The following is a 27654-nucleotide window of genomic DNA, read 5'->3' as shown; positions in this document are numbered from 1 at the left end:
CTCAGGCACATGGTGTGATCCTTGGGGTGTTCTGTGCAAGGCCAGGAGCTGGACTCCATGATCCTGATGGGTCTCTTCCAACTCCCCATGTTCTATGACTCTATCATTCTATGAATTTAAGAGAACAGGATGGTGTTTGGACAACACAAAGGAGCATCAGAGAGGAGGAAGGTGAAGATGTGGCTTAGACCACAGTGCTTTTTAGGGAAGAAAATAAAAGTGTGGTGATTCTCCCCAGGTCCCTCAGGGGCAGCTGGACAAAATTCCTGTGCACTTTACATCCAGCAGCTCCTGTTTGCCAAGACCCACTGCAGGTATGAATTTTTCCTCCTAGGCTCATCTTTTGATGTCATGTTTGCAGATCTCCCTTGATGATCACGACGAGAAAATGAGAAACAAAGGGACTGTTTAATGCAGAATGTTCCCTCGCTGGTAACCAAGTGTGCTGTCCTTTACAGACTGTTTGTCTCTGTTTGTGCTATTGTACCAGGGTTTCTTGGCTTGCCTCGCATAGTTTCCGTGGTGCGTTGGGTTCTTTTGAAGCAGATTGTGTTACATAAAGCAGCTCGTTTAGCGGTGTATGAATTGTGCCACCGTCTCCCTGCCCTCTGCTCCGGGGGCAGGCAGCTATGTGATATGTAAGGGAGATGATGCTCCTGCCCCAGCCAGGTCCCTGCAGCCTCAGAGGGCTTTTATCAGGCAAATGACCCTAATCAGCTGTGAATGGCTGCAGCCCCTCATGCCACGATGCTCTAGGTAAACAAACCAACAAGCAAACAAATATATATATACACAGATATATATGTATGTATGTATATGTATATATATATATAAATGAAAAAGGCGGGAGGATTTTTTTTTCTCCTTTCTTGGCAACCAGCAGTTCATTTTCTTTTCCAGCTGTGGTTTTCGAGTTTCAGATGACAACCCAAATATTTTCACTGAAAGCAAAACTCTCAGGGAAACCCTCTGTCTCTTTTGCTTTCTTTTTTTTTTTTTTTTTTTTCTTCCAAAGGCAAAATTTTCAACGAAATTGTTGAGCACATCCAGTGTTAAAACATTGGCTGGATGCTCTGCTTGCTTCTGCTGGCTGGGAGTCTGGCCTGTTGAGACCTGAGGTTTCTAGCAGAGAATTTTAAAATTGTCATTTCTCTGATGTTTTAAATAGATGTAGGCAGCTGTCTGAGCCATACATCTACCCTAGCCAAAATATTGTTCATTCCAAGTGGATTTGCTCCATTATGAGTTGCCTACAAATAATTTTTAAAAAATGACAGTGTTTCTTAAATTATCTTAGCTCTTTAAATATTGAAATGCATCAAATATTAATGCTTGGCAATTCAGAGTATCCTTAGTCCTGGTTCCTGCAATATTCTGATCAGCATCACAGCCACGTTCTGCCAGCTCTGGGATCTGAAGAGGTGGTGCCAGCCCAGGGAAGGGTCATGACCACCACCCCACCAGCTGGTGCCCAGCCCCAGGGGTTTCCTTTGGAAAAGGGAAATGTGGAAGGCTGAAGAGCTGGGCTGGGTTCAGCAGGACTGAAGTGAAGGAGTGAGCCAGGAGCAGACATGGACTGGTGCAGACACCATCCAAACCTGGGGGCATGTCTGGTCTGGAATGAACTGGTGCCACCAGATCCATGCTCGTGGGCTTCCAGTTCCAGTTTGGCCATGAAGCCCTCAAAGTCACAACAAACTGAAGCCCATGTAGTTGTTCCTGAATGCATGAATATCACAGTGCTGTGATCCTCATCTCTTCAGCTGCAGAAGCAGCTCTGTCAGAAGACAAGGAAGTGTGAGGTGAAAAAAGCGCCGCATGCGGATCCGGCGTGTCACGGATGGAAAAGCTGCACCTGCAGAACCTCGAGTTCAAATGAGCACAGATAATATCAGAGCAGCAGAAGTCTCAGAACAAAATCCAAGCCTTCTCTTTTATAAGCTGAGAAGGTCTGACTCAGCTGCCTGAAGTATCTCATCTGGGAATGGTGATATGCCATTCTGCATGCACGTTCCCAGGCTGGTGTCCAGTGGAAGGGAGCTGGGGAGATGAGACAGGCTCCCTGACTTCTGTATTTACAACTCCCATCCAGGGAACGGGAATTTTCACAACTTGCCCATCAGCACGTTTTCTGCATGGCAGATTGCCCCAAACTCCAATCCTTAGCAGTGCCACGAGGCCAGCAGCCAAGCAGATAAATTGCCAGGGAATCAGCAAGAGGGTTTTGATGGATTCCCACTTTCCTTACTCCCACCCCACCTCAGCTCACCCCGTGGCATTTGAGGCTCAGCAAAATCAACATGTTCTGGAACATTTCAACTTTGACTAATCAGGAGAGTTTCTGACAGAAAAATGTTCCACTGGAAAATTTTTGACCAGCACTAATTAGCATTTTTTCTATTAGCTTTGTCCTGAAGGCACAGTAATTTATGCCTTGGTGAAATAAACAATCACTAAGAATTGGACACTCCCCAGGTTCAAGGCATATTTGCTTACCCTAAACAGAAAAAAAGTCTTATTTGCTTGCAAAACTTTACATACTTAACACAAGGAAAGAATGACTGCCTGACTTTCTTGTGCTTTACCTGGGCACAGACCCAACTGCATTTTAATCACTTTGCTTTTAAAAAAATAAAGTGGGGGGGAAGTAGTGGATTTTCACTTGCAGAGCAGTAAGGTTCAGGCAACACTGGAGACAAGCCATGGATGTGGAATGAGAGCTGAACCACACTCAAAGAGCTTGAAGGTAGCCACGAGAAACAAGAGGAACACAGAGAATGTCACAGGTGTCCTAGGAGTTCAGATTGCCTTGCTATTCCTCTCCCATATGGTTATATCCCAAGCTGACACTGAACCACAGGATAATCAAGGCTGTGAGGCACCTCTGGAGGTCCAGCCCCTGCTCGGAGCTGGGCTGGCTTCCACATTGGACCAGGTTGCTCAGAGCTGTGTCCAGCTTTCCCAGGGCACAATGCTACACAAACACACCTGAGCTACACATCTGAGTGTGCTGAAGCCTGCCCATCCATCCCTTTTCCCCTTCACTTTGGAGCCCTGTGCTAGCCAAATGCAGGATGACGAGTCCCTGGCGGTCCTTGGGAAGCGGCTGCGAATGTTGGGCAGATGGTGCAGCTCTTGCTGCAGTGAGAATACAGATACAGGGTCTCCCAGGAAAGCAGGCTGCTATATTTAAACCACTCTTACGAAATCCACATTGATATTCATAAAAGACACTTCAACACCTCTTTGGTGGCTCGAAACTGCAGCGCGCAGCGTGGGGAAGAGCACACGTGTTCCTGGAGACCAAGCCCTGGCTTCTTTCTGTGGCTATGGTGTTGATAGCAGCAGGCAGAGAGGACAAACAGCACCAAAAAAGCACAACCTCCTGGAGAACAATCCTGGAGAGTCAGCTTCTAAATGCTGTGGGAGAGCCTGGGGAGGGTTTTCCCCAGGAAGGGGCATGCTCTGGGATGGGACCCAGGTGTTGGGGAGATGCCCAGGGGGGACCAGGCTTCAGCAGATGAAATGAGTCCCCACCACCCTCAGCACCACCACAGACAGGTCCTGATCCCAGCCCTGCATTCTCCAGTACTCCTGCAAGTCCAGCAGGTGCCAAGCCTGGCAGAGCTGCTGGTGTCCCCTACATGTCTCACCACAAAATGTGGATTTTGTCCTCCTGTTCTGCTTGTCTCAGGGAGGAGGAGAGAAGCTGCTGGGCACAAAGGTCAAAGGTGCTTTGTTTCCATCTCCCTGTGGCCCTCTTGGTGCTTGGCAACACTGCTGTCTGCTCCTTCTTTTGCTTTAGGAAAATGCCTTCCACCTTATCATCACCCTGATACAAACCTCACCTCTCCCAGCAGGGAAGAATGGAAAAACCTCTCGATGGAAAATCTGAGGAGCTCTCTGGCTGCTCTCTGTGGGGAGCAGAGTTTGAAGAGGGTGGTGTCACCCACCTAGAGAGTGACACACGGCCACTGTGCCAAAAGGCAGATCAAAGCCAGAAAACAGCCTACTCCCCTGTCCTTGGAGCTACTGAAATCCTGAGTGCTGCTTTGTCATGTTATTCTCAAAGCCACCTAGGCTTTTCTTTGGCACTGAAAACAGACACATTTCCCTCTTGGAAAGGAGGACACATGCAGTGAATTGAGGTTTTTCTCATCTTAGCTCATTTTTTGTTGGTCCTTAGACCTCCTAGGAGCAATACCTAAAGTCAAGAGGTTTGTGAGATGCAAATACACTCACACGTGAGAGACAAATCTTGTTTATTTTTCATGCTGCTTCATGGCAGCTTCATGTCCATATCTGGGTAGCCTAGTAAAGCATAGAATGAAAATCACATGAATAACTTCAGGGGAGTCAAAAGCATTGTTCAATATTTTAAATTAACCAATGAATTTAATCCTGTGCTGAATCATGTTCTCATTTGCACAGACCTCCTGAGTCACCAGGTGTGTCTAACAGGCAGTGGTGATATTCTTGTTCAAGCACCTTCCTAGGATGAGCTTGGCTCCTGCTCTTGAAAGGTTGGAGAAGCTCCAGGGCAAATTTCCAGAAGGAATTTTTCTCATCCCATTCCTCTCCACAACCCCAAACAACAGGGGGTTGTGCACAGCCATTTGGCCAGTGTACTGAGAACTGGAGGGTCCCCTTTGTAGCTGCTGATCTTTTCCAAAAGACTCCTTTTGCTGCCTGTTGCATGCTTCCATTGGCCTTCAGCTTGCCCTGGGATGTGCTCCCAGGGAGGCTGCCTTCTCTGGAAGCTGGGGAGATGCTGGAAATCTCCCCAGATCCCCATCTATACACACACTCCCACGCATATTCCCTCCAGTGTCTGAGACAGCAAACAGCAGGAGTTCAAATATGCCACTTGGAGCAGCCTTTCTAATTGGGCAATTTGCAAATGTAGAAAATGTAGTTTATCATTAATTGTAAAGGTGGAGCTGGTGAGCTCTTTTAAAAGCTTTTCTTCTGCCTGGTGTTCAGCAGATGTTTAGGAAAAATCTCTAGCAGTCAAGGTCATTGGTGTGTGGGAATATACAAGGAATTTCCATCTCCTGCAATGAATCAAAGCCACCACGTTTGAGGATGCCATTTTCCATGCAAGTGCCTGAACAGGGATACCTACATTCAGCCTTAGATATCTTGGGTCTCCATGAATACGCCTTTCACCAGTTTTCTTTCATCCACAGAGCCCACTATGAAGCCACAGATTAGCCCACTAATATCTCTATTACTCCCAGCTGTCACTATAACAAACAATAATAAAGACATCTATTTAGTGTTCCCCTTTCATTGGAGCCCTTAACATTTCCATTTGCACAGCAAAGATTACAAAGGGCAGAGCTAAAGGTAATTATATGACTTATTTCCTGACCTGTGCCACAGGGCTCCCTCCCATTTTTGTCCTTTATCAGCCCTTTCTGAAACTGAAACCTAGGAACTAGGAAAGTACCTAGAAAGATGGGGAAAAGAGCAAGGAGTGATTTATTCACAAATAGATCTGCAGCTTCTCTCTTCAGTGTTTCAGGCATGTCCCACGGTGGCTACTGTAATATCAGAGGAATGCTTACTCCTGCTACTGCTGCTAATCTGGGAGCAGTCACGTGGCTCAGCTGTATTCTCTCTCTCCAAAAATTTGACTTTTAACCTTCCTTTGCTACAGACATTATGTATATTGCTTTGACATGATTCCAAGTAGCAAACATGCAAAACTCTGACCTATCAGCACAGCAAATAGAAAAAAAAAAAAAAAAAAAAAAAAAAAAAAAAAGATATTTATGAGAATGAAATTATGTGAGCCTGCGGGAGAGGAAGAAAAAAAATCTGCCTGGGTCATTTCTGTTTGCTTTCCCCTAGGAATTGCTTTGGGAAAAACAGCAAAATGTTAATCTGGGGAGAAGGAAAAAAAGAAACGGTGTCCTGAGGTGCAAATAAAAAATAAAAAAAGAAGGAGATGGCAGAAAATGTAATTATTTATTCGCGCTCATTTACGTGTCAGATGAAGCTGAAAGCTGCCAGATAGCTTCTTTTCGACAGCTTGGAGTTACTGTTGGGAACAGATCCATGTATGGAAGCAAAAGCAGAAAAGCATAGATAAGCTGAGATCCAGCTATGCAAACCATCTTTAGAGACACTTAAAGGACAAGCACCCCGGCTCCTTTCTTTCTGGTAAATATAGAGACACTATCATATGAGGGCTTTTTTCCATCCTGCATTGCCCACAACTGCTGAGCCTCGGCTGGGGTAAGTGAAAAGAGACTCAGGAGTTTCTTGGGAGCACCTGGGGATTGGGTTGGACTGGCATCCTGGGAAAAGCCATAAATCTGGGGCAATGGGATGGCTCCAGTGGCTGGATAATGGTTAAGCTCTCTGAGCAGGGAAACATGACATGCAACAGCTTTGCCGCTGGAGGGACAGGAACCTTCCAAGTGTCTGAAGGAGGCAAGAGAAAAATGTTGGAAAACAAGAGTTGTATCACTCCAGAAGTGGATTTGCAGGCTGGGTGATGATAGAGCTTCAGCGGGCAGGAGGGACCAGTGGTGATTGCCAGTGTCAGAGCCTCTCTGTGTTTCTGTTTAGAAAAATTCATTTAAAGAGTCAAGGGCTTTTTCTTCCCTGCTCTTTGCTACTTTCGTTTTGAGAAATACATTTCACTTGGGTTGAGCTGACTGGACATTAGGAAGAGCTCTTGTAAACGACTGTTGTTTTTCTTGGCACTTGAAGGCAGTTTCCCAATATTTCTCTGTAGATTTGAGGTTGATTACATCCTGTGCAAGGATTTTTGGTACAGTTTTAACTGCCATTACAGCGTTGTGAAAGTCAGCTCCAGCGAAAACAGCTGTGTGCTGTTGTGAATATTTCCAAACTACTGAAGTAATAGGTCTCCTTCAAACTAGCACAGAAATGTGTCAGCTCTGGGAATTGGGCACTGTCAAAAAAACCAGAGTAGAGCCTTGGCAGAGAGGCTTTTTTCACCAAGTGTTTTGTTAAAAAGAACACAAAAAAGCTTTTTATAGCCTTGGCTTAAAATCCGGTTGGTATATGGTGGTACAGTTAAACATGAGGTTTTTCTTTAAATGCTGGTGAATGGCTTTGGATTAACAGTTCATGTGTTTTCAGGTGTTATAATATAGTATTCATAATCCCACTGCAAATTTCTAGGTAAAGCTTTGTCATTTTTCAGGTGGTTAATAGACTGGAAAAAAAACATCAGAGCAGGTGAAGGGAAATTATACAGAAAGAACTCAAAATAATACCAGGAGTATGATTGAAATTGTAGATTTCCAGAGATATGAAGGATGATCGTAAAGGGAAATCACTCGACCACAAATGTCATAAACATTTCCATTCATGAATGAAAATGCTTTCTCTTTTCCTTACATAAGAAGAACATAATGGAAGTGTTTGCTTGTAACCCCACAGTAGAGTCTGCAGTTGAAAGGGCCAATGCCCTCATCTTCCCTTATTTAGCCAGCATCTCCACAGATATCCCCACTTTCCTCAGTTTTCACCCTCACTGAAATAGACATCCCCTCTTTGTCTGGTTTCCTTTGTCTCTGCTAGGCAAACTTTGCTTCTTTTGAGAGGTACCTTTAAAACACGTGCCAGCTGCCTACAGGAATGCTGGCACAGAAATCAATCTTTAAACAATTGGGGTCAATAGATAGCTTTTAAACTGGTAGTGAGTCACTAACAAATAAACCTTTTAGCTGCTAATGCTGTGAAATAATATTTCTGCCTTTCACTCTTACTCAGATTGCTTCCATTTTCTATTGGATATGGTCCTGGTTCATAGGTTGCTGTAAACCTGCTGATATAGAAAAACTATTTTTCAACTTTTTCCGCTTTCTCTCCCTCCCAGCCCCAGATTGTGAGCTTTCCTTTCCCCAAGAGCCACAAGGACCAGCTGATATGTGTGATCCCTGAGCAAGGCGTTACCCAACAGCTGTGCTGGGCAGGCCAGGAAGAGGATGGCAGGATGGAGCTGGAAAAGCTGGGACTTATTTAATTTGCTGTTTCCATTTGGTCCAGAGGCTGGGGCAGTGAGGCCTGGTAGACAGAGCCCTGGTGGCATGAGTCATCTCTTGGTTGCCAGCCCCAGGGCAGACTGCCCTTTGTGCCCCCTCCCTCTCTCGGGAGCATTTCCAGGCAGGCCGTGTTGTCCCTGGTATTTATTGCTATTATCAGTGTGCTGCCTGTTATTAATATTTACTATTGATTAGCCGTGGGCACGGCTGGGATTTGGAGCCGATGGGATCTCGTTCAGACCCCAGCCATGAATACAAAGAGCCACATAAAGCATCAGTGATAGTATCACTAACATCTTTTATAAGTGACTAGTCATTATGAGTGCTGCAGTCTCCGAGCATCCTCCCACGCTCCGTTCTCTGCCAGAGTGCAGGCAGAGAGGGGGAAGGGGGAGCTCTGCTCTGTCTCACAAGCAGCCTCAGCAAGGCTCGGTCGGGGCAGCAGCACACCAGCAGGGAAGGATCAAGGGCAAAGCTCAGCTCTGTGCCTATTCCTGCTGGACTCTGACCAGGGTAAAGCTCTCCTCACCCAACCTGTGGCACTTGGAGGGAGCAGAAATGTGTTCTGTGGCTCATGAGAGGAGCCAAGGCACCCAGGACCTCTAGATGCACACTGGTGGCTTGTGCTCCCAAACCTTAGTGGCTTTAAAAAAACAAACCCAAACACACTTGGGTTTCAGACAGCACATCTGAAGAAAGTCTTTGCACCAGACATCCACAGTTAGTCACCAAATTCAGACTTCAGTGTGAGAAGGCAAAGCCTTTGTGGTTTACAGCGTGCCCAAGAAGAGAGCATCCCCAAAAAGAAATCAGAGAGGAGAGCTACACCCTGAATTTGCTCAGCAAGGACTTTGCAAACTGGCTCTGACTTGAAGTAAGCCCACTGCATATTCTCCTTCTCCAGACACCTCAATGTTTTATGGTTATTCCTGAAGGATGGTGTTTGGACACCATCTCTGTCTTTTCTCTAGGAAGTCAAAAGATTGGAGCAGATTCTGGAGACATGCTGACAGACTGATCCACTTCTCTGGCCAGATACACTTTATTGCCTATGTCCTTGCAAAATGGGCTTTGTGCAATGGCTTTGCCTGCTCCCAGCCTAGAAACCTGTAGACCCATTTGCCAATTCAATTCTAATTTGGTCCAGGAATCGAGACCTCTTAAAAAAAATCTGAAAATGTCCAGCTCTCTTCTTTGGTTTTCTTGCAAAAACATCTTCTTCCTATTCTTACACAAGAGGCAACAACAAGATAGCTTTAAGTAGTGGTGGAGTTTTCTGAAAATTTGCAAGTTAAGCAGGGAATTTATGAGTGGACATTCATTCTGGAGTTGTTCCTTTGGGGAACTCACTATTATTCTGGCAACACATAGGGGAAAAGCAACAATATAGTAAACCTGGAGGTCTTCAAAACTCAGTTTATTCCTATTTAGGGCTCCAACCATCACTGTTATCTAATCATAAATGTATTCTTATTGCATGGGGCCACTGCAGGGCAAAGCTGAAGTTATTTTGATCTCCATTCTTCAACATATTTGGATTTCTCTTATATTTAATGCTGAACTTCCTCCTGAGTTTGGGATGTTTGTTTTTAGGATCTCTCCCAAATCCCTGGAATGCTGAACTCTGACACTGCTATCATAAAATGCAGGTTTCAGTTTGTGATGTCTCTATCTGAGTCTTTTCCAGAGACAGAGGAGAGGAGAGGAGAGGAGAGGAGAGGAGAGGAGAGGAGAGGAGAGGAGAGGAGAGGAGAGGAGAGGAGAGGAGAGGAGAGGAGAACATTTCACTCTGGAGGATTCTACATCAGCTTATTTATGGAGAAAGGTGGGCATAGGAGAAAGAAAATGCTAACAGAATTGGTATTCTGCAAAATGTGAGTATTGGGTAAAGGTACAATGGGAAGACTAGTATTGATTCCACACAGCTTAACAATGATTAATGACTTATCTCTAAATAACCAAAAAAAAGGACAAATGCTCAGGAACTTCTTCTGCCAAGAGAGCTGTTCAGGTATAGATTTTCCCCTGCCAGCAGGAGATTCATCACCTGGGTTGCTTTACTCCCCATGGGAATAAAGTGCACTGAATAGTGTATAAAATCCTTTTCCTGCCATCAGTCCCCCAGGGCTTTCGAGCTCTTCTCAGGATGAGTTTCACCAGAACTTTGTCCCTGTGGTGTTTCTCAGGTTATCCCACAGACCACAGTGTGCCACGGAGGTTGCAGACTAATCCTGCATGGCACCACCACACATCCTTTCCTGCTCTTCCAGAGAGATGTTCCTTCTTCCACTGGAACATCAATTTGGAGGTTTTTACCCCTCTTATATAAGCAAAAGCATGAAAATAGAGGAAAATGTGAAAATGAGAAAACATGGAAAGGGCAAGAATGGGGCCTGCAAAATTATTGCTGCCTTTCTATGTCAGGTTTCCTTGAGTCCCTCTTGGAAACAGCACAGGAAATGTTCCCTTGTTGTGGTTTAGGAGCAATATTCCCCAGTTTAACACAGCCACTAAAATCACTCTGTGCTGCTCCCTCTCCTCTCCAGCTGGAGGAACAAAAAGCAAAGATCAGAGGTTGACATAGGAATGATTTACTGGAAACAGCAATGGGATAAGAAAACGAACAGTAACAGCAATAATGCTGAATGTCAGAGGAGATAAAGAAAAGAAACAACTCACACAGACCCACTCTCCTGATAACACTTTCCCCTGCTCCTGGCAATGATGTGAGGGGCTACCAAAAAACCTTCCAGTCCCAACTTTGTCCCCTTCTGGCTACTGCACCCCTGCAGACACCGAGGTCTCCCAGGCTACACAGGGAATGTCACATCTCAACAAGCCTTAAGAAGCAAGGGACAGCACAGGAGCTCAGGGGAGGGGATGAAGGGGCCTGGCCCCCTGTGACTTGGGCATGGTTTCAGCCTCAGGCAGAGAAGCCTGAAGAGCCATGAAGCAGCTGATGGGCTGGGCTGGTCCACCTAAGGCATCCCTCACCACGCTCAGGATTTCTGCAGGGGTTTGGTGCACGATTCTATCTCTTGCCCTACACCCTCTTCACCCTTCCAAACCTGCTTGATTTGACACCTGCTGCTAAAAGAGGCATCCAGGCTCCAGTGTGGGAGCAGGGATCCCATCTCTTTGAAAGATCCCCTCCCAGCATCACCATTTGCCATATCCACACACCACAGCAAGGAAGCAAATCCAAGGTGATGACTTCTTTCCCAGCCTCTAATTCTCAGCTCCTTGCTTTTGCTGCAGCCTGGCAAGCATGATAGGAGAATTATCCCGTGTTATTTTTTTGGTTTAGGGAAAGGCTCCAAGTAGAGATCTTATGCTTCTGCCCTAGATGCAGCAATAAACTTCTGGGTTTGCTGCTGGTGTGCTGAGACTGCCAACTTGTGCTCAATAAAAGTAAACCCTTCCTGTGGCCACAAACCACAACATGCTAGTGATCCATGGTATTATCCTGTTATTTAGTGAGTCATCCTTGCTGCTGAAAAACACACACAGCCCAGTAAGTTGTTAACAATAACACTGGATGTGAGAGACTGGTGTTTGTTTTACTCCAGTGTAACTTATTCCATATGGCCCTGTAAAGCATGCTAAATGTTACATTGCTTTGGGCTGCCAACTATTATTTCAAGATGAACTCACAGATCTAGAACATAGCTACTTGAAGCTCTGAAAGCACTCTCTGTCCAGGAAAAATGCCCAGTTTGGGAGCAAGACAGATGTTGTGGATTGTCCTATCTTTATCTGGATAAGCAGGTCCCCATTTTTATTGAGTGTCCACAGTAATGATGTTTATTGCTGCTGTGCTGCCTGCTATGACATCTTTCAGATGTAAGCCACATGCACAGGGCAGAAGCTGTGTCCTGACCAAGGAGATAAGTTTAACTTTGAGCATTTTACCTCTTATGCATGGTTTTCCAAGTCCCTGGTGAACCAATTCTTTGTGGAATTCTAGTCTTCCAAATCTCCTTGGTAGCCTTAATTCATGAGAAAAACACTGCAAAAAGAGAGACATGCAGCTGTGTGAGGTGTCCTTGCTTTGCTCTCTGCTTACATTACTCAAAGGTTTAACACAACAAGGTCCAGCACTCTATCCCTGTGATCCTGCCATGTTATATCCTGGACAAATCCCATTGCACTGCTGGGAAAACAAACACATTGAAAAGTTCCTCCCATCACTAGGGGTGTTCCCCAGGCCTCATTATTGGGATGAGTCCTGTTTATTTATGTAAGAAATGATTGAATCACTATTCCTGGAGGTATTGAAAAGATGTGCAGGTGTGGTGGCTGGGGACAAGGTTTAGTGATGGACTTCAGTGTGTCAGGTTAACAACTGGACTCATGGTCCTAGAGGCCCTTTTCAACCTAAAACATTCTGTGATCCTGCTGTTTTAGCCACTGGTTGTGGAAAAGAGATGCTCCACAAAGCATCTTTCTTGATAACGGAGAGATTTGCCTTTTGGCTTGAGCTGATTTGATTGTAAGTGAAGCTTTGAGAGCAAGAGTAACCAACACTTTAGAGTTTTTTAGAGCCTTGCTAATAACCTCACCCTTCCCCTGAAGTGTGACATGTGTCCAAATTAATCTTGACAAAAGAGTTAATCTTGAAGGTTCTCTGCTGTGAGTATGGAGATGTGTATGGGGATCATGAGGGGAATGTGAACATTTTGTTTTCAGAGAAGAGAAATCTTTGTACTGCTTGCCACTGAAAATCTGCTTAGTGGGCAATGATTTGTCTGTTAAGTTATCAATCATCAGTTATGATTCAGGACAAGTCATGACTATTTTAGAAAAATTAGTCAGACCCTTTTTAGATTTTTAAAGCCACTGAAACAAATCACCAAAGACCCACCTGAGGATTTATACTTTGGTGAGAGCCCTTGCATTTTTAGAAGCCAGGACAAGTCTGTCTGTATGTGCACCTCCTTCATGTGTACCTGGAAAGAGCCTTAAGGTGTTAAAATGCCTGAAGATGTACCTCCACCATAATGCACTAACAAGGTATTCAGCCTTTTACCCTAAATTTCAGTGTTCCTGACTTAAAACTAAGCAGGCAGACTATTTTGAGCATGCTTTAGGGCACAGACCTAGAAGAATGCTACAAAACAAGACAAGTTTGCAGGAATTACAAGCTGTGCCACTACTGATGTTTTCTAGACATTTTCTGTCCCTGTTGATAAGAACATGTTCTTATCAACATTGCTGATAAGAACAAATTTTAGCATTCTTCTCTTTGAAACAGACGGTCTGATTATCTTGAAACGTGCCTTGATGTATGCAGCTTATGGAAAATCACAGAGCAAGACAAGTTTGAAGGCTCTAACCTTAATAAAGTTGATGTTTTGCCAGCACAGATGCCCTGCCTTCATCCTGAGCTGTAACTTCATTTCTTGCCTTTGGCATGGATGTCACTTGCCGTGTGTCCCTTCCTTTGTGGCAGTGTCTTATGCAGACACTTCAGCAGGGTCTCTGGCACACAAAGCCATCTGCAGGAAAGCCCTGTGCTGAGCCAGGCTCATGAGGAGCTGGGGGTGTGCTGGATGTGGCAGATATTTGTGACCTGGCTGGCTCCAGGTACAGCTCCACACCTGTGCTGCTCATTTGTCACCTTGCCACAATCGAGCTCACAGCTGACCAAAAGCCCCAGATCACTCCTGACTGTGCCACTTGCTTATATTTTGGTTTTGCCTCTTTTTTCCTTCCAGGGTTCTGCTTCTTTATCCAGCCCTTCTGCCCCAGACAAACAAGTGATTAAGCTGGCACCCCACCCTTGTTAGCAGCAATGTTTCTCTTTCCTGCCGTTTTTCCTGCTGCTGTCTATTCAGTGTAGCTACTGATCAGACATGGTCAGCTGCATGTACATCACCCCCTTCTTACAATCTGCAGGTTCTGGTAACTTCTCATGCCTTTATTTCATGTAGTTAGACAGCCAGTCAGGGCTAAGTCAGGGTTGGATAAGTCAGGGTTAACCCTGATATTAAAATAAATATATTATTTTCATAGAATCATGGAATCACAGCATGGTTTGGCTTAGAAAGGAGCTTAAGGATCATCCAGTTCCAATCCCCTGCCCCTCCCACAAGACCAGCTCAAAGCCCCATCCAACCTGGCCAGAAACACTCCCAAGGATGGGGCATCCACAGCCTCTCTGGGCAACCTGTTCCAGTGCCTCACCACCCTCACAGTAAAGAATTTCTTCTTAACATCTAATCTAAATCTCTTCTCCTTTAGTTTAAAACAATTAGCATTTTTTTCCATCACTATCTGCCTGTGCAAAAAATGGCTCCCTCGTGAGCATACTGGCATGTGAATCACTCTCTCTCTGCACACTTTTGAAATTTATATTGTTGCTGTTGCCATTCATTCTCTTCTCTCTCTGCTGTTCCCAGTAAATTGTTCTCATCTCAGCCCATGATCTTTGCTTTTTGTGCCTCCAGTTGGGAGGGGGGAGCAGCCCGTGGCTTTAGTGGCTCTATTAAATTGGGGAATGCCATTACTAAACAACAACAGCCTGGAACAAGCCTTGACAGGACAAAACACAAGTGGGATATACCATGGGCTTCAGAGCAGCAATCAGCTCTCTTCCCTGGTGTCCTGTGAGCTCAATGGCTCATCCACCCAGGAAACTGGCTGCCAGCTGGAGCAAAGGTCAGCCTGCTCCCAGGCTGTGGGAAATTGGACAGTATTGCCACCTAGATTCACTATGCTCTCCCAGCATGGCCTAATTTCCAATGTTCTAACTCTTCTGCAACACCAAATTTCTACCCAAATCCTAAAGGCATGTCGTTTTTCCTTTCAGACTAATCACAGTCTTGGTTTTCTCTTTGTGATGTGCTGGGTGTCTCCTGATTTTTCATCTCTCAGATTCATTTTTCTGGTGAAATGATGTTGAGAACTAGGTCACCTACACCTGAGCTGAGGTTTGCTCATCCTGATCTTAAAACCTTTCATTGATGAAATGCACACTTCTGTCTCTTTACAGACAGTCCAGCTGCCTGCACCATTACTCTCATGGCTATAGGAAGTTTTTCCTTGTGCCAAACTTCAGTGTCCCTGCCTATGGTTTAACCTCCTGGCTTCTTATCACATCAACAGGAGGAATGGAAAGCACCTACTCTTTCAGATGGGGCAAGGATATATGTCTCCTCTTGACTTGTCAGTTTGCATTCTTGCAATGTTTCCTCTTGAATCATGTCTTCAAGACCTCTTACTTCTCTTATTTCTCCTGTTTGCTTTCCTGATGCCACTGGTCATATAAATACAGCTGTTAACTCTGTAATCTACCAATGGCAAATAAAATCCAGGTGCTGTTAACAGCCCTGGCACAATTACCAAAATACCACACTGGTATCTTGAGGTGCAGGGGGCAGAAAGTTCCTGAGTGACTGAGGTGCACATGGAGGGGAGCTGAGTGGAAAGGGAAATCCTGTATTCCCATCAGGCTGTGAGACACTGCTCTACCAAACATACAGCTGCCTACACACCAGAGAACTGGTTCTACAGCCTCAGAACCAAAACAGATTGCAGAGAAGCTGGGTACAGCTTCCCATGAGAGCAGAAGATTCCCTTATGGGACTTGGGGATCTCTAACCATGAGGCAGGTGGCAAAGAAGCATCTTCAATCATTTTAAAGCATCATCACAATCCAGAATGACATGATAAAAACATCCAGCTCAGAGCAGCTTTTGAACAGGCCCTGTTTGAAATTCCAAGGGGGAAACAGACTAGCATGTGACAGCATGGGAATTTGAAAGGAGACTCCGGTCTTACAAAGGGTGCAGTTTCATATCTCCAAAGTGTCCAGCAAAACCCTCAAACCCATAACCACTAAATAATCAGGAAGTTACATCTGGCTTTCTTGGTTTTTTTTGGGTTTTTTTTTTTGTTTTTTTTTTGGTTTTTTTTTTTGTTTGTTTTTTTTTTTTTTTGTAAATTCCCTTTACATGTAGGGCTTCAATTCCTCTGTTCAGGGCGTGCAGCACTGGTTTCTGCCTCAGTACTACTCGAGCAGGCAACACAGAGAGGAGAAGCATTTTTGGTTCATACTTCTTCAGATGAAAACAGAAGAAACAGAGCACACTGTGCCCAGACAGCACAAGATTTGTGTGTGCACCAGTGTGAGTCCAGCAGACTAAGCTGTGGGGAAGGAAACTGGGGAAAGAACCCTGCTGCTGTCTCAGCTGTCCCAGGGGGGAAGTCAGCCAGGAGCAAGGACACAGAATTTCCCCAAGGTGCCTTGGGAAGACCAAGGAGCACAGAAATTCCAGCCACATTTGGGTCCTTGTGGCCTAAAATTGACTGATTGACAGAGACAACACGTTCCCCTGCCCCCAGGACTCCAGAACTCATCTCTGGCAGAGCTTGTGCTGGAGGGGCACCTCACCAGGCAAGGCCACTTGGAGGTGAAACAAAGCAGGGCTGAGGCACAGCTTGGTAAAGTCAAAGCAGAAGGAGCCAGGGAACATTTCTGACCATCCTCAAGGACAGCAGACCAGAGCCCACCACATGAAGAAATTTTCTCTTTAGGAGAAATCATTGTACAGCCTCTCACCCAATGGGCCTGGCTTTTGCAAGGTGTTCCACCAGCTTTCTTGATTTAAAATATAAAAATTAAATACAAATATGGTGCTTTGTGCAGCTGAGGCCAGTCACATCTCACTTTTAATAAAAAAGGATATTTTTCCCTGGAATGCCCAGCCTGGCTGAAGGCTGGCAAACAGATGATACAGAGGAGGCCAAATTACTTTCACAACCAGGGGCCACAGCCAGAGCCGTGCACTACATCTGATTTGCCTTGTGCTTCCCACTGGTAACTATGGGAACCTTGCTCATGGATCAGAGCAGGAATAGGGCCAGAGCTGCAGAGGAAGCCTCACAGTCCCCAGTTTGCAGGACACAGCTCCCAGACAGTGCCACATGGTATTTGCACTTCTGTTTTTCTGGAAGTCCCAGCTCCTGGAGTCATGTGATTACTGTTTCAGCACTCTTACAGTTTTTGACTTCTGGTTGCCAAGTAAATTGGAAAGCACCGAACTCTAGGGCTCAAAAGCAGAAGACAAATCCAGAGAACGTGTTATTTGTTACTTTTCAATTCTGTACTTGAGGCAGGGGGAATTCTTTTTTCAACCAAAATTTTTCCAGGCCTTGGAATGGTAAGGAAGAGTGTCAGCTGGAGAGTGCTAGAGCCTATTTGATGGTCAGTGCTGCCCCAGGGCTGGCACACTGCACTTCCAGGTCCCTCTGCAGGGCAGCATCAGAGTCACTGGGTTATGGTTTCACTGGGAAACACATTTCAGTCAACCTTGCACCTGCATTTTGGAAATTTGCATCTGCATTCTGAAGTCTTGCAACAGCAAAACAAAGCTTCATTGGTGCCATGGCTTTGCTAGGAGAAGATGCTAAGGGACAGCCAGTTCAGCAGGGGACATCTGGTCCTTCATTTCCCAGTGATCCAGTGGCTCCAGCTAGGAGCTGGTTTTTGCCTGAGAAGTGGAAGTGAGATGCTGGTATTAGCATGCACTGCTGGCGAGACAATTGGCAGCTGCCAGAAAGCTTTTTCGTTCCTACCCCTTTGAGAAGAGTGAGGAGACAGTTTGCACCTTGTACATCTCTCACAATAAGCCCAGCTGCTGAAGCCATTCTATGCACAGATTGAATTTTTCCTGTACATGCCTGGCGACCAGAAAGCAGGTTTTTTCCAAAAAAGAGAAGTAAGGCCGTGAAGCAGAATTTGAAGAGAAGAATGTGTGGCTTGTTTTTCAGCCCAAATGCTTGCGAAATATGTGCAGCTCTCCCCATTTCCAAGCTTCCTAAACTCAAGTCCAGCCCCTCTAACTACTCCTTCTTTCAGTCCCCATGCAGCAGGTGGTTTCCAGTGCAAGTGTACTTTTGTTGCCTGTTACACATAAGCAAATGGAAAAAAAATCTGCAAAATTTGGCCAGTCAATGCTTCTTCCAGGAAAGCTCTCTCCCAAGCTGTTAAATGCTATGCTCATGAATTGGTGTTCTGGATTTATTGTTTAAACATGCATAAAACACAGCACAGAGCAAATATCCAGGGGGAATCTCTAAGGTGGCACAAGCTCTGTTTCTCCATTTACCTCTGCAGGCTCTCAAAGGGGAGTGACAGAAAATCACACACTGCCCATTTTTCACAGGTGTGCCAAAACATTCCATCGAGCACAGCCTCCTCCCTCCCCGGGGTGCAGCCTGTACTCTCAGTTTTCCAGGGAAGAAGACACCTTTCACAACCAAGCCCCTGGCTGGCTGATGGACAGCTGTGATGTAATCAGACCTCCACGGGACCATCGGGACTCAGGCTGTACCAGGTACTGGGAAACAGTTAAGGAGGCACTGCCTAGACAGCTCAAAAAGAAATATATTGATGTCCAGCACACAAAATTGCCCTGCCTACTCACTGCTGTGTCCCACTCCATCTGCCACATTTCTAAATGCCTGATTTATCCTCCTAACAGCAAAGGCTGGTTTGAGGGTGTCAGTGAAAGGAAGTGCTCAAATTGCTGGAAACAGTGTTTCTAAGCATCTTTTTTAGAAACACCACTCTCCAGGGATCTCCAGGTCTCTGCCAAGAGCACACACAGGAGAGCCAGAGAACGTTCAGGGAGCGCATGCTCAAGCCTGCTGCAGCGAGGAGCAAAGGCAGATGGATGGCAAGAGAGGTGACAACCCATCTGCTTCTGCAGGGCCTCTCAGGCATCTCCTGAGGGCCTCGAGGAAAGCCATGACCAGAGAGAAGCAGCCAAAGCAGGCTCACTGGTTATCCTCCAGCATCCTCACCAAAGCATTCCATTGAGGAGGTGCTCCAAGAAGGGATGAGAAAGGGTGGTAGGACAGCTCCTCGGAGATGAGCACGCTTTGGCTGAGCTCAGCATTGCCCTGACCTCTTCTCTCTCACAGGGAACATAAGGCAGAAATTTTCCAAGCAAAAAAGTTCCTGAGGCTTTGTGTCCCCCCTCCTCTAAACTGTGCAGCAGATCAGATGTCTTTTTCCCCAAGGCACCGTGCAGAGAATTGGCCTGCACCGTTCTGTCCTGTGCTCGAGGCTCCACAGCCCACTAACCCCAACCTCTGCCAGCAGGAATTGCCTTTGTGCTGTGCACATGCAGAAAATTCTCAGAAACCTCCTCCAGCAACTGCAGAGAGATGCAGGCTGCTGTGGGAGAGAGCTGTGGGTGGGAGTGAATGAATGAGGGAATGAATGAATGAGCCATTCGCTACTATTGGCATGAGGATCTCCATGATTTGGAGAGGAGTGATTAGTGGTTGTAAGCATGGCTGCAGTGGTGGGTGCATGGCTGCAAAGAGTGACAGGCAGGTAGAGGTAGCTGGAGCAAAGTGCTGCCTCTTCCAGCACAGTCCAGGAATGCTGAAGCATGGATGTGCCCACATGGCAAAACTTGCTGTGTCAGGACACGAGCAGTCTTGCTGTGTTTTTGACAGAGCATCAGGCAGGGCGCAGGAGCGTTTGCTCAGCTCGCCCAGCAGATTTCACAGCCCATGCAGAGCTCCATTCTGCCACAGCCACCACTTCAGCACTGTGAAACCATGGCCACTGCATGGGGGAGCAGTCCTGGAGCACAGCAGCTCCTCTCAGCAGCTGGACTCGCTGTCTCTCCCACCCCAACAACCTTTCCTTCAGAGCCAGCTCCCCCTTTCTCTTGGAGACTGTAAGAAATAAAGGTCTAAATATCCCTGGAAAGGGGTGTGTGAGGGACTGGAGAGTGGGGCACATTTTCTCCAAGCCTCCCAGCCTCATATTTCTCCTAACCAGTCTCTTTTGAAGCAGACAGATGAAAGCTGCTTGTGTTCAGAGGGGATAGTGCTGCTTCACCTTTTCTGTCCCAGTGCCATTAGGGCTGGGTGGAAACAGAGGGTTCATGGACTAATGAGCATCAACACAAACACTGACAAACTCTTTGTTTCCTTCAGCTCCCCTGGAATGCCACAGAAATCCCGCAGCTGAAGCAGCCTTTCCGAGGAGGAGCCTTTCTGAGCAGGAGGCAGGACTGGGAGCCAGGAACACACACTGCAAGCTGCGGAGAGAGGTGAGTCCGGAGGAGCCGTGGGCGTGCCTGGCTCTTCGGGGGGCAGCTCACCGGTGGATACCCATTAGCACAGTCTTGGGGATCCAGAGGAGCTGGGCACTGTATTCACTGAAAGAGCTGGGAAGTAGGTCAGCAACATTACTGAGGGAATTAGGGAGTTTTAGGGAGAACTCCATGACTAAAATTTGAGTTCCACTGCTTAGTGGCGCAGTGATTGGATTTCAGTGTGCAGGATGAAAAGCACCAGCAGGGATTGTGTTTGCTGCAACCATGACAATTTTTCCTGCTCACACTATCCTTTTGCCATGCCAGCTTGTGCAGTGCCTTGCATCCTGCAGCCCCTGCCAAACCAAATGGCACTGATACACATCCACTGCTCTGCTCAGCTCCTGAGCCCAGCACAGCACTGTGCATGCTGCACACATTTAGATGTGCTCATTTTATATCAATGGCCCTGCTGGGAGAACTGAGTACCATCAAAGCACCACACATGGCCAGATGCAAACTTATCCCTCCTCTAAAGAGTTTTAAATCAAAAGAGGTGAGGCAGAAAATCGGAATTAGCTGTTGAACACAAAATCATGGTTTTTTTCTAAACCAAATTCTTATTTGGAAATGTCTTTCATTTCATATGTAGGCAATAAGCTAAACCAAATAACTAAAAATATCCATAACTGCTGCAACACTAATTATAAGTAGTTCGCTTGTTGGCTGGTCAGCTCATAACAAAGTGCTTTACAAAGGAATTTTGTGACATTGTCCATATCTTACCCCTCATGTTGAACAGAGAAATTTAGTTTTCCATCTCTGCTGAAGGACACAGTGGTGCAAAAATCTTAAAAAAATTTTTTTTTTTTTTGAAAGCAAGTAAGAAAAGCACAAATGAAATTCAAAGGTGAAAAGGTAAAATTCTTGGTTGCTCTTTTGCCAGTGGTGACCAAAATTACAGGCAGAGCTGACAAGATAAGAGGAAGAAGGTGTAAGAGGGTGCAGGAGCTAAAACAATGTCTCTGCTTTCCCACAGTTCTTGTTGCACCTGAGGACCTGGGCTTGTCAAGGTCGCTGGGTACTTGCACACCAGCGTGTGAGTTATTAGTTCTGGTCCTATTTTAAGTTCCTAAAGTCACAGAGTTTTGCCTGGAGGGTGGGACAATGGGTTCATCTGCTCCTTGCTGGAGCCAGGGAAGAGTGGAGGAGTCATTCAGGCATGGTGGAAGGGGAATTGCCCACAGGAAGGACACTTTGGTCAGCCTGAGGTGCAGCAAGTCCTTCTGTGCCAGGCTGCTGCCTTCCTGCAGGACTCTCCTGTGGACACAGGAGGCTCTGTGGGTTCAGGGGCCGACCCAGCTGCCAGGTGTGAGGCCAGCTCCCAGGAGGGTCCTAGCTGACCCGCAGGCTCCTTGCCTGTCACCCCATGTCCCCTGCTGACCCCTGCCACAACTCTGAGGATGTGAAGTGGGGGGGGTTGAACGCCAACCCAAGGCCCCTTGGGATGCTCCTGACTTCCTCACTGTGGGACACGGGGACATTCACAGCAAGGCACTCCTTGTACACACACAGACACACAGACACACAGACACACAGACACACACACACACAGACACACGCTTCCCGTCTGTCCATCTTTCCCAGGGCTCTCTCCCTCCCGAAGGGTGCATAGGGGTTCAGGATGGCCCTCGCAGGTCGGCCGGGGGGATGTAGGCAGGAGCTGACCAGGGAGGGGTGGGCTGGGATGGAGGATGGGGACAGTCCCGGGCAGCGCTGGGGACTGCCCCAAGCAGGGAGGGGAGGGCTGCTGGGGGTGGGTCCGCAACCAGCCCTGCCTTTCAAAGTCCCTCGATCCGAGGAGGAATTCGGGAAATATTTCCAGCAGCGGGAGGACGAGGAGGAGGAGGGACGGCGGGTCTCTGGCTGCCCGCGCATCGCGGCGGAGGGATGCGGAGGGAGGGGAGGCTGCCTGCGGGGCGGGCCGGCTGAGCGCATCCCCGGGGCGCGCCTGTGTCTGTGTGTCTGTGTGTCTGTCTGTGTGTCTGTCTCTGTCTCTGTGTGCGTGTGTGTGTGCGCGCTCCCTCCATCCATCCCTCCATCCCTCCCTTCCTCCCTCCCTCCCTCCCTTCTCCCTCCCTCCCTCCCTCCCGCCCGCCCGCCCGCCGCAGCCGCGCACCGGGGCTCCGCCGCCCGCCCCGCCGCGATGCCCCGCTGCTGCCGCCGCCGCTGCTGAGCCTCCCCGGCGCCGCCCGCTCCCGCTCCCCGCCAGGTAGGACCGCGACCGCCCGGCCCCGGCCGCTCCCCAGCTCCGAGCGCCGGGAGGCTGCGGGAGGCGGCGAGGGGACCCGGGGCCGTGCGGAGCCGGTGGGCAGGCGGGGGCAGGATGCTCGCACTCGCTGCACGCACCCGGCGATGCTCCCTGCAGCCCAGCCGCGGCACCTCCGGGCAGGCGAAAGGGGCTCGCCGCCCTCCCCCGGCGGCCGATCGCGACATGTCGCGACGGGAGGCGCGGCTGCGGTGGGGGTCGCTCCCTCCCCCCCAGCCCGAGAGCTGGGCATTGCCGGGCAGGTGGGGTCGGGCAGGGGGCTGAGGCAAATCTCCCTCCCCGGGGGGTTTGGGGCACAGCATCCCCCCGAGCGCGGCGGGGTGCGGTGCCTCCGCCTGGCGGGGCTGCTTTTCTTGCCTGGAAACGCTTCCCGAGGTGAGTGCTCGCAGGCACCTGCAGCCACGCCGAAATTCCCATTTTCGTCTCTTGCAGCGCGCGTTATTAGGGACTGGCATTAAGCAGCGCTCATCACGTAGGCTTTGTCTAGGTGGAAGCATGGCTGGGGCTCTTCCGTCATCTTGAGTTTAATTCTTTATTCACAGCCTTGTTGCTTCCCTCCCCGCCGAGCCATGCAAAACAACTCCACGCTCCGCTCTGTCTCCAAGGCGAGAGCAAGCTGCCAAAATGTTGCAGAAATGCAGCAAGCACTGGGGACTGGAGTCTGAAAATGAAAGCTGTAGTAAAATCACAAGGTCACGGGCGTGTGGGTGCGAGCGTGTGCTCCCAGGGCTCCTTCTCGCTTGCGCTTTGCAGGAACCTGTTCATTCCTCCGGTCCCAGATGTTGGAGATTCGCAAGTCAGGCAATGGAAATGAAGGCTGGGAGAGGCTGGGGTTATCTGTGTGCTCCCCTGTCACCCGCCAAGGAATTCACGCGCGTTTTGTCACTATCGCAAAGAAAAGGGGTGAGCTTTTGTTTAGAAAAGGGAAGGTGAGAATCAGATATTGATGTGATGGTGGCACTCAGCACAGAGCTGTGCTGTATGGCTTTGGCTCAGACGTGGCTATCATCAAAGAAAGGCATTTGCGATCCTTTGGGAGCCTCCATTTAGCTGTTCCTTTCCCCCTTGTCCTTCTGACTGGTTCTTCAATTGCAGCCTTGCCCCTTGTCCAAAGGGCCAAATAGGGAAATAACCTAACATTCGTAGGACCATCACCTGCCAGCCAAGCCATGAGCCCCCACCTCCAGTCCCAGGAAAGCTGTCTGACTCCTCTTACCAGCTCTGTCGACACGAACAACTCCTAAGTCAGTGCTGAGGAGCCACGTTGATCAAAGCTGCCTCTCCACCATTCAGGATACCTAAGGAGGTTGGACATACTCTCTGTGTCCAGCATCTCTGAGTGCCAGCACAGAGTAGCACAGTTCTAACCTGATGAAACTTCACTTATTTCTCCTTCTCTAACTCTCACTAAGGCTTTTGTAATTTATAGGCTGTGAATGGCTCCTGAAACTTAAATATTCACTGTCCTGTATCTGCCCAGGCTGCACCAAGTCTTCTCTCCTGGCACTGCTGCACATGACATGGCACAAACTTTGGTTTCATGCTCTTGCTCTCGGGAGTCTCTACAGCACATTAAATGATGCTGTATAGGCACAGCCACTTCTCTGCCTTTTGTAGTGTCCTGATACACTCTGAATGTTCAGGGTTGTGATTTTCTGGTGCTGCATCAGGGACAGAATTGGGGTTTCTGCTGTGGCTTTGAAGGGATACAGTCCTGATTGCTCACTGGGTAAAAAGCCCCTGTTCTCCAGCATCCTAATGAAACTTAGATCCTGTAATAAAGCCCAGTGCTCCACAAGATCCAAGCATCAGTGGATGACCAACCAACAGGTTGGCCATAGACAGCACAAGTGACAGTGCCTCTCTTTGGGAGAGCCTGGAGCTCTGTCCAAGCTCAGAGTGCTGGGATCTGCACGTGCTCCCAGCTCCTGGACATGGGTGCACACAGCTGTGAAAAACCTGCCTGCACCTGGGGCTGCTGCAGGCTGCTGTGCTCTTGATACTCTGGCATCCACTGAGCTCCCTGACCGGGCTTTCCCTTGCCAAGGGTGGGAGTGGTATCTCTCCAGCTGTTTCCAGGAACCTTGGAGGAACTTGGCTTTTGCTGTTATCTCTATCCCTCTGGTGACTTCAGCTGAAATTGGAAAGAGGGGGGAGCGATGCAAACAGACAGACAGACATGGAAACTGTGATTTCATGTGCCTGGCTTCCTAAGGAAACCTGGCTACAAATAGCAGTGAGATCTGGTGCTGCATAGAGCTCCTGAGGAGACAGAGAATGTGGGGGAATCTGAGGAGAAGGAAGGGGTGGCTAACCTTGTGTTTGAGATGGGTAAAGAAGGCCTGGCACACACCTGGGCTTAGAATCCCTTGCCTGAGGTCTGGGGGTCTAAAAACTGGCCATCTGCTTGGCACTAGCATCCAGCTCCCTCTAGAGTTAGCCGTGCCAGAGCTGTGCCTCTGGACGTGGCTCTGCTGGGAGGTGCTACACCCCTCCCCAGCCAGGAACAGATGGATGGAGAATGCCAAGGTGAGCCCCCAGCCCAGCCCAACCTGCCCAGCTCCTGTCTACTACCATGCCTGAATTGCTCAGCTCAACAACCTGCATTTGCATCAGTCTTTCCCCACACCCATCCCCATGGACATCTCCACCTCTTCATCCCTGGATGGCTGCAGGGAGCTGGGGATGGGGATTTATCTCCTTGCCCTTGAAGCTTTCTGTTCCTGCAGGGCCCAGAGGAGCATCCTGCTGCACAGCAGACCCACACACAGCTACAAACCCAGTGAAAAATAGTCCCAGAGGAAGAGTGGACAGAGGTGTGGGGGAAATCAATAGGCCTGCTAATTCCTCCCTTCTGGCCCTTTTGGGGCACCTCTGGGCAGATACTTCCTCCCCAGGCTGCTCAAGAGCCTCAGGCTTATTAGCAGTGTTTTATTCTCCCAGCACTCAGAGGAGATGCTCTTCCCGTTTTCCACCGAGCCACAGAGCACAGGGAGATGCAGGGCTGCCCTGGGATGGCACGAGGAGCCTGCCAGACAGGCAGCCTTGGGGCCAGCCAGGAGAATGGGCAGGCTGGGCTGAAATCAGCGAGGGAGATGCACAGGCAGAGAGGAAGGCATCAGCAACCCAAAGGGAATCACACGGAAGAGCCTGATGCTGCTTGATAAAGAAGAGACCAAAGGCAGGTGGTAAGGATAAAGAAATGGTCTGAAGACAGCAGCAAGTAGGAAGACAGTTGTTTAAAAAGCAGACAAACAAACAAACAAACAAAAAAACAGTCCCAGAGAAATATAGCATCTCCCCCTTGCTTCTTATTTCCTGGCATATTCCTTGCTGAGATCTTGAGTCGTGGGAGAAAGGGACAACTTGACACTTGGTCTCCATGTACGAAAAGCAGGACTGTAATCTCCCTGACAAACAGTTCCAAGCTCATTTTCTGCAAGCTGCCCCCAAATTCCTGCAATGTGGTCGAAATTTTATATCAGGGATGTTTTATTTTCTCTATTTGCCTGTTTATTTTGGAAAGTTGCTGGGGAAATTGTGGGAGAGATTGGATGTTTCATTGAAGAGATAGGATACTTGGAAAAATCAGTTGCAGACTGATAATTATTCTTACTTTTTAATGTCCTCTACAAAAACCAGGGTGGCCTGATGTGTGTTTTACTTGATCAGCTTCATGGAGGGCTTTGTGCCTCTGACTATATTTGGAAAGGTTTCGATGTTTTTTTGTACTGATGCAATCAGGATGCTGATGGCCTGGAAATCATTTTCCTGATGTGGAGATCTACAGGGTCATGGGTGGGGGGGTGCCAACAGGCTGTGCCTGTTTTGGAGTGGCAGAGCTGGGTGAAAGGGAGCAGGAGCCAGGCAGAGCTGGAGCAGGGAAGCGAGCCAAGGGTTTTCCAAGCAGCGTTCAAAGTGCCGTCACGCTATGCAGCCCTGAGTGGCAACACAGGCTTTGGACTTAGCAGCTTTCCTCCACGGTTTGGATGTACAGCCAGTGTAGCAGAAGGCTCCTTTTCCTGCTCTGGTAGGTAAATCTCACAGCTGTCAGGAGCTCAGTTTCACCAAAGTGGGTCAGCACTGAGATCAGAAGAGAACCCAGCAGAGCCTGTGGCTGCCCAGACAGATCTCCAAGCACCCTGCACCTCCTCACAGGGCTGTTGGCATCCTTTTTGTGTCCCTTGGCTGCCAGAAGCTGTGATGGGCAGAGACCAGATGGTTTGTTTGGGTTTTTTTTTCCTACAGCCATATCTTTTCCCAGTACAGGCTTTGCCCAAGCTGTCTGCTGTAGAGCAGGCTGCTGATTTCAGTGAGGCACAGGTGTACAGGCTTGAGCACAGCCAGGCAGGGCCAGCAACAGGGGAGAAGTTTAGTATTCCTCCAGAGATGGGGCCGTGGCTGCAAGTCCCATGCATGCAGGCAAGGAATGCAGTGTTTCTTCCCAGGAGGATTGCAGTGGATTCTTCTTCTCCTGCAAGAGAAACTGGGGACTGCTGTAACCTGGGGACTTCAGGTTTGACTGTGGGGTAGGAGAGAGTCTGCCTTTTTGGGGCTTACTGTCTTTTGCCCAGGGACAAGGTGAGGAGCAGCTGAGCTGCTCTGAGCCTCTGTTTCTCTGTCGTGCATGCTGGTTATCCTTGCAGTGACCACTGGCTGCTTCTTCATCAGATTTGGGCCCCTCTGGCTGAAGGGAGACTTTCTCCAGCCTGTGACACCAGAAAGGAGAGACTTGATCTGCCTTCCCTAGTGCACCCTTGCTAGGAAAAGGCCCTCTCTTGTCTAGCTCTGGCCGTAGGATGGGAAAAGACTCTTTGGGAATCCCCGTGGTGTTGCGACACGCTCCTGGTTGTGTTCCCATATGGAGTTGAAAAGACACTCTGGCGTGAAGAGCAAACTTTCTTCTGCTCCCCAGCAAGCCACCAGGCACCCTGTGGGGAGAGGGTGCTGCTCCAGCCTCCTGCAGGCTGGTGACAGCTGTGGGGACACCTTCTCCCATCCAAGCTGGCAGTAAACTGGCAGTGGTGATGCTGAAGATGGAGCTGATGTCGCAGCGGGGTGGGCACCGTGGGGTAGCACCGCAGTGGCTGTAGTGGTGGGAACACTGCTGTGTGACAGCTGCTCTGCACAGCTTTTCTGTGGGATGCTGGGGAAGAATTTCCACGTGGAAAGCCTCTCAGTCTTCCTTTGTGTGGCCACTCATTCCTCCTGAGCCCAGGCTGTTTCCTTCTTTGCC

General features: G+C 48.3%; 1 protein-coding gene across 4 annotated transcripts in view; it reads left to right on the top strand.

Annotated features, from left to right (window-relative positions):
* Positions 1–6173: 6173 nt before the first annotated feature.
* SLC8A1 (solute carrier family 8 member A1) overlaps positions 6174–27654 on the top strand; it is a 118747-nt gene continuing 97266 nt past the window's right edge. Inside the window, exons 1-3 of one of the 4 annotated variants that reach the window (XM_056487521.1) lie at positions 6174–6243; positions 18197–18367; positions 19989–20104. The gene's annotated coding sequence lies outside the window, so the exon portion shown is untranslated. Of the gene's footprint in view, positions 6244–18196; positions 18368–19988; positions 20105–21965; positions 22362–27654 lie in introns of those variants that run through there. The other 3 variants (XM_056487523.1, XM_056487520.1, XM_056487522.1) reach the window with 3 other exon arrangements.

Source organism: Oenanthe melanoleuca, chromosome 3 (genome assembly GCF_029582105.1).
Source record: "Oenanthe melanoleuca isolate GR-GAL-2019-014 chromosome 3, OMel1.0, whole genome shotgun sequence".
Lineage (NCBI taxonomy): Eukaryota > Metazoa > Chordata > Aves > Passeriformes > Muscicapidae > Oenanthe > Oenanthe melanoleuca.
The sequence above is the reverse complement of the archived record's forward strand: the minus strand, read 5'-3'. Positions and strand labels throughout refer to the sequence as shown.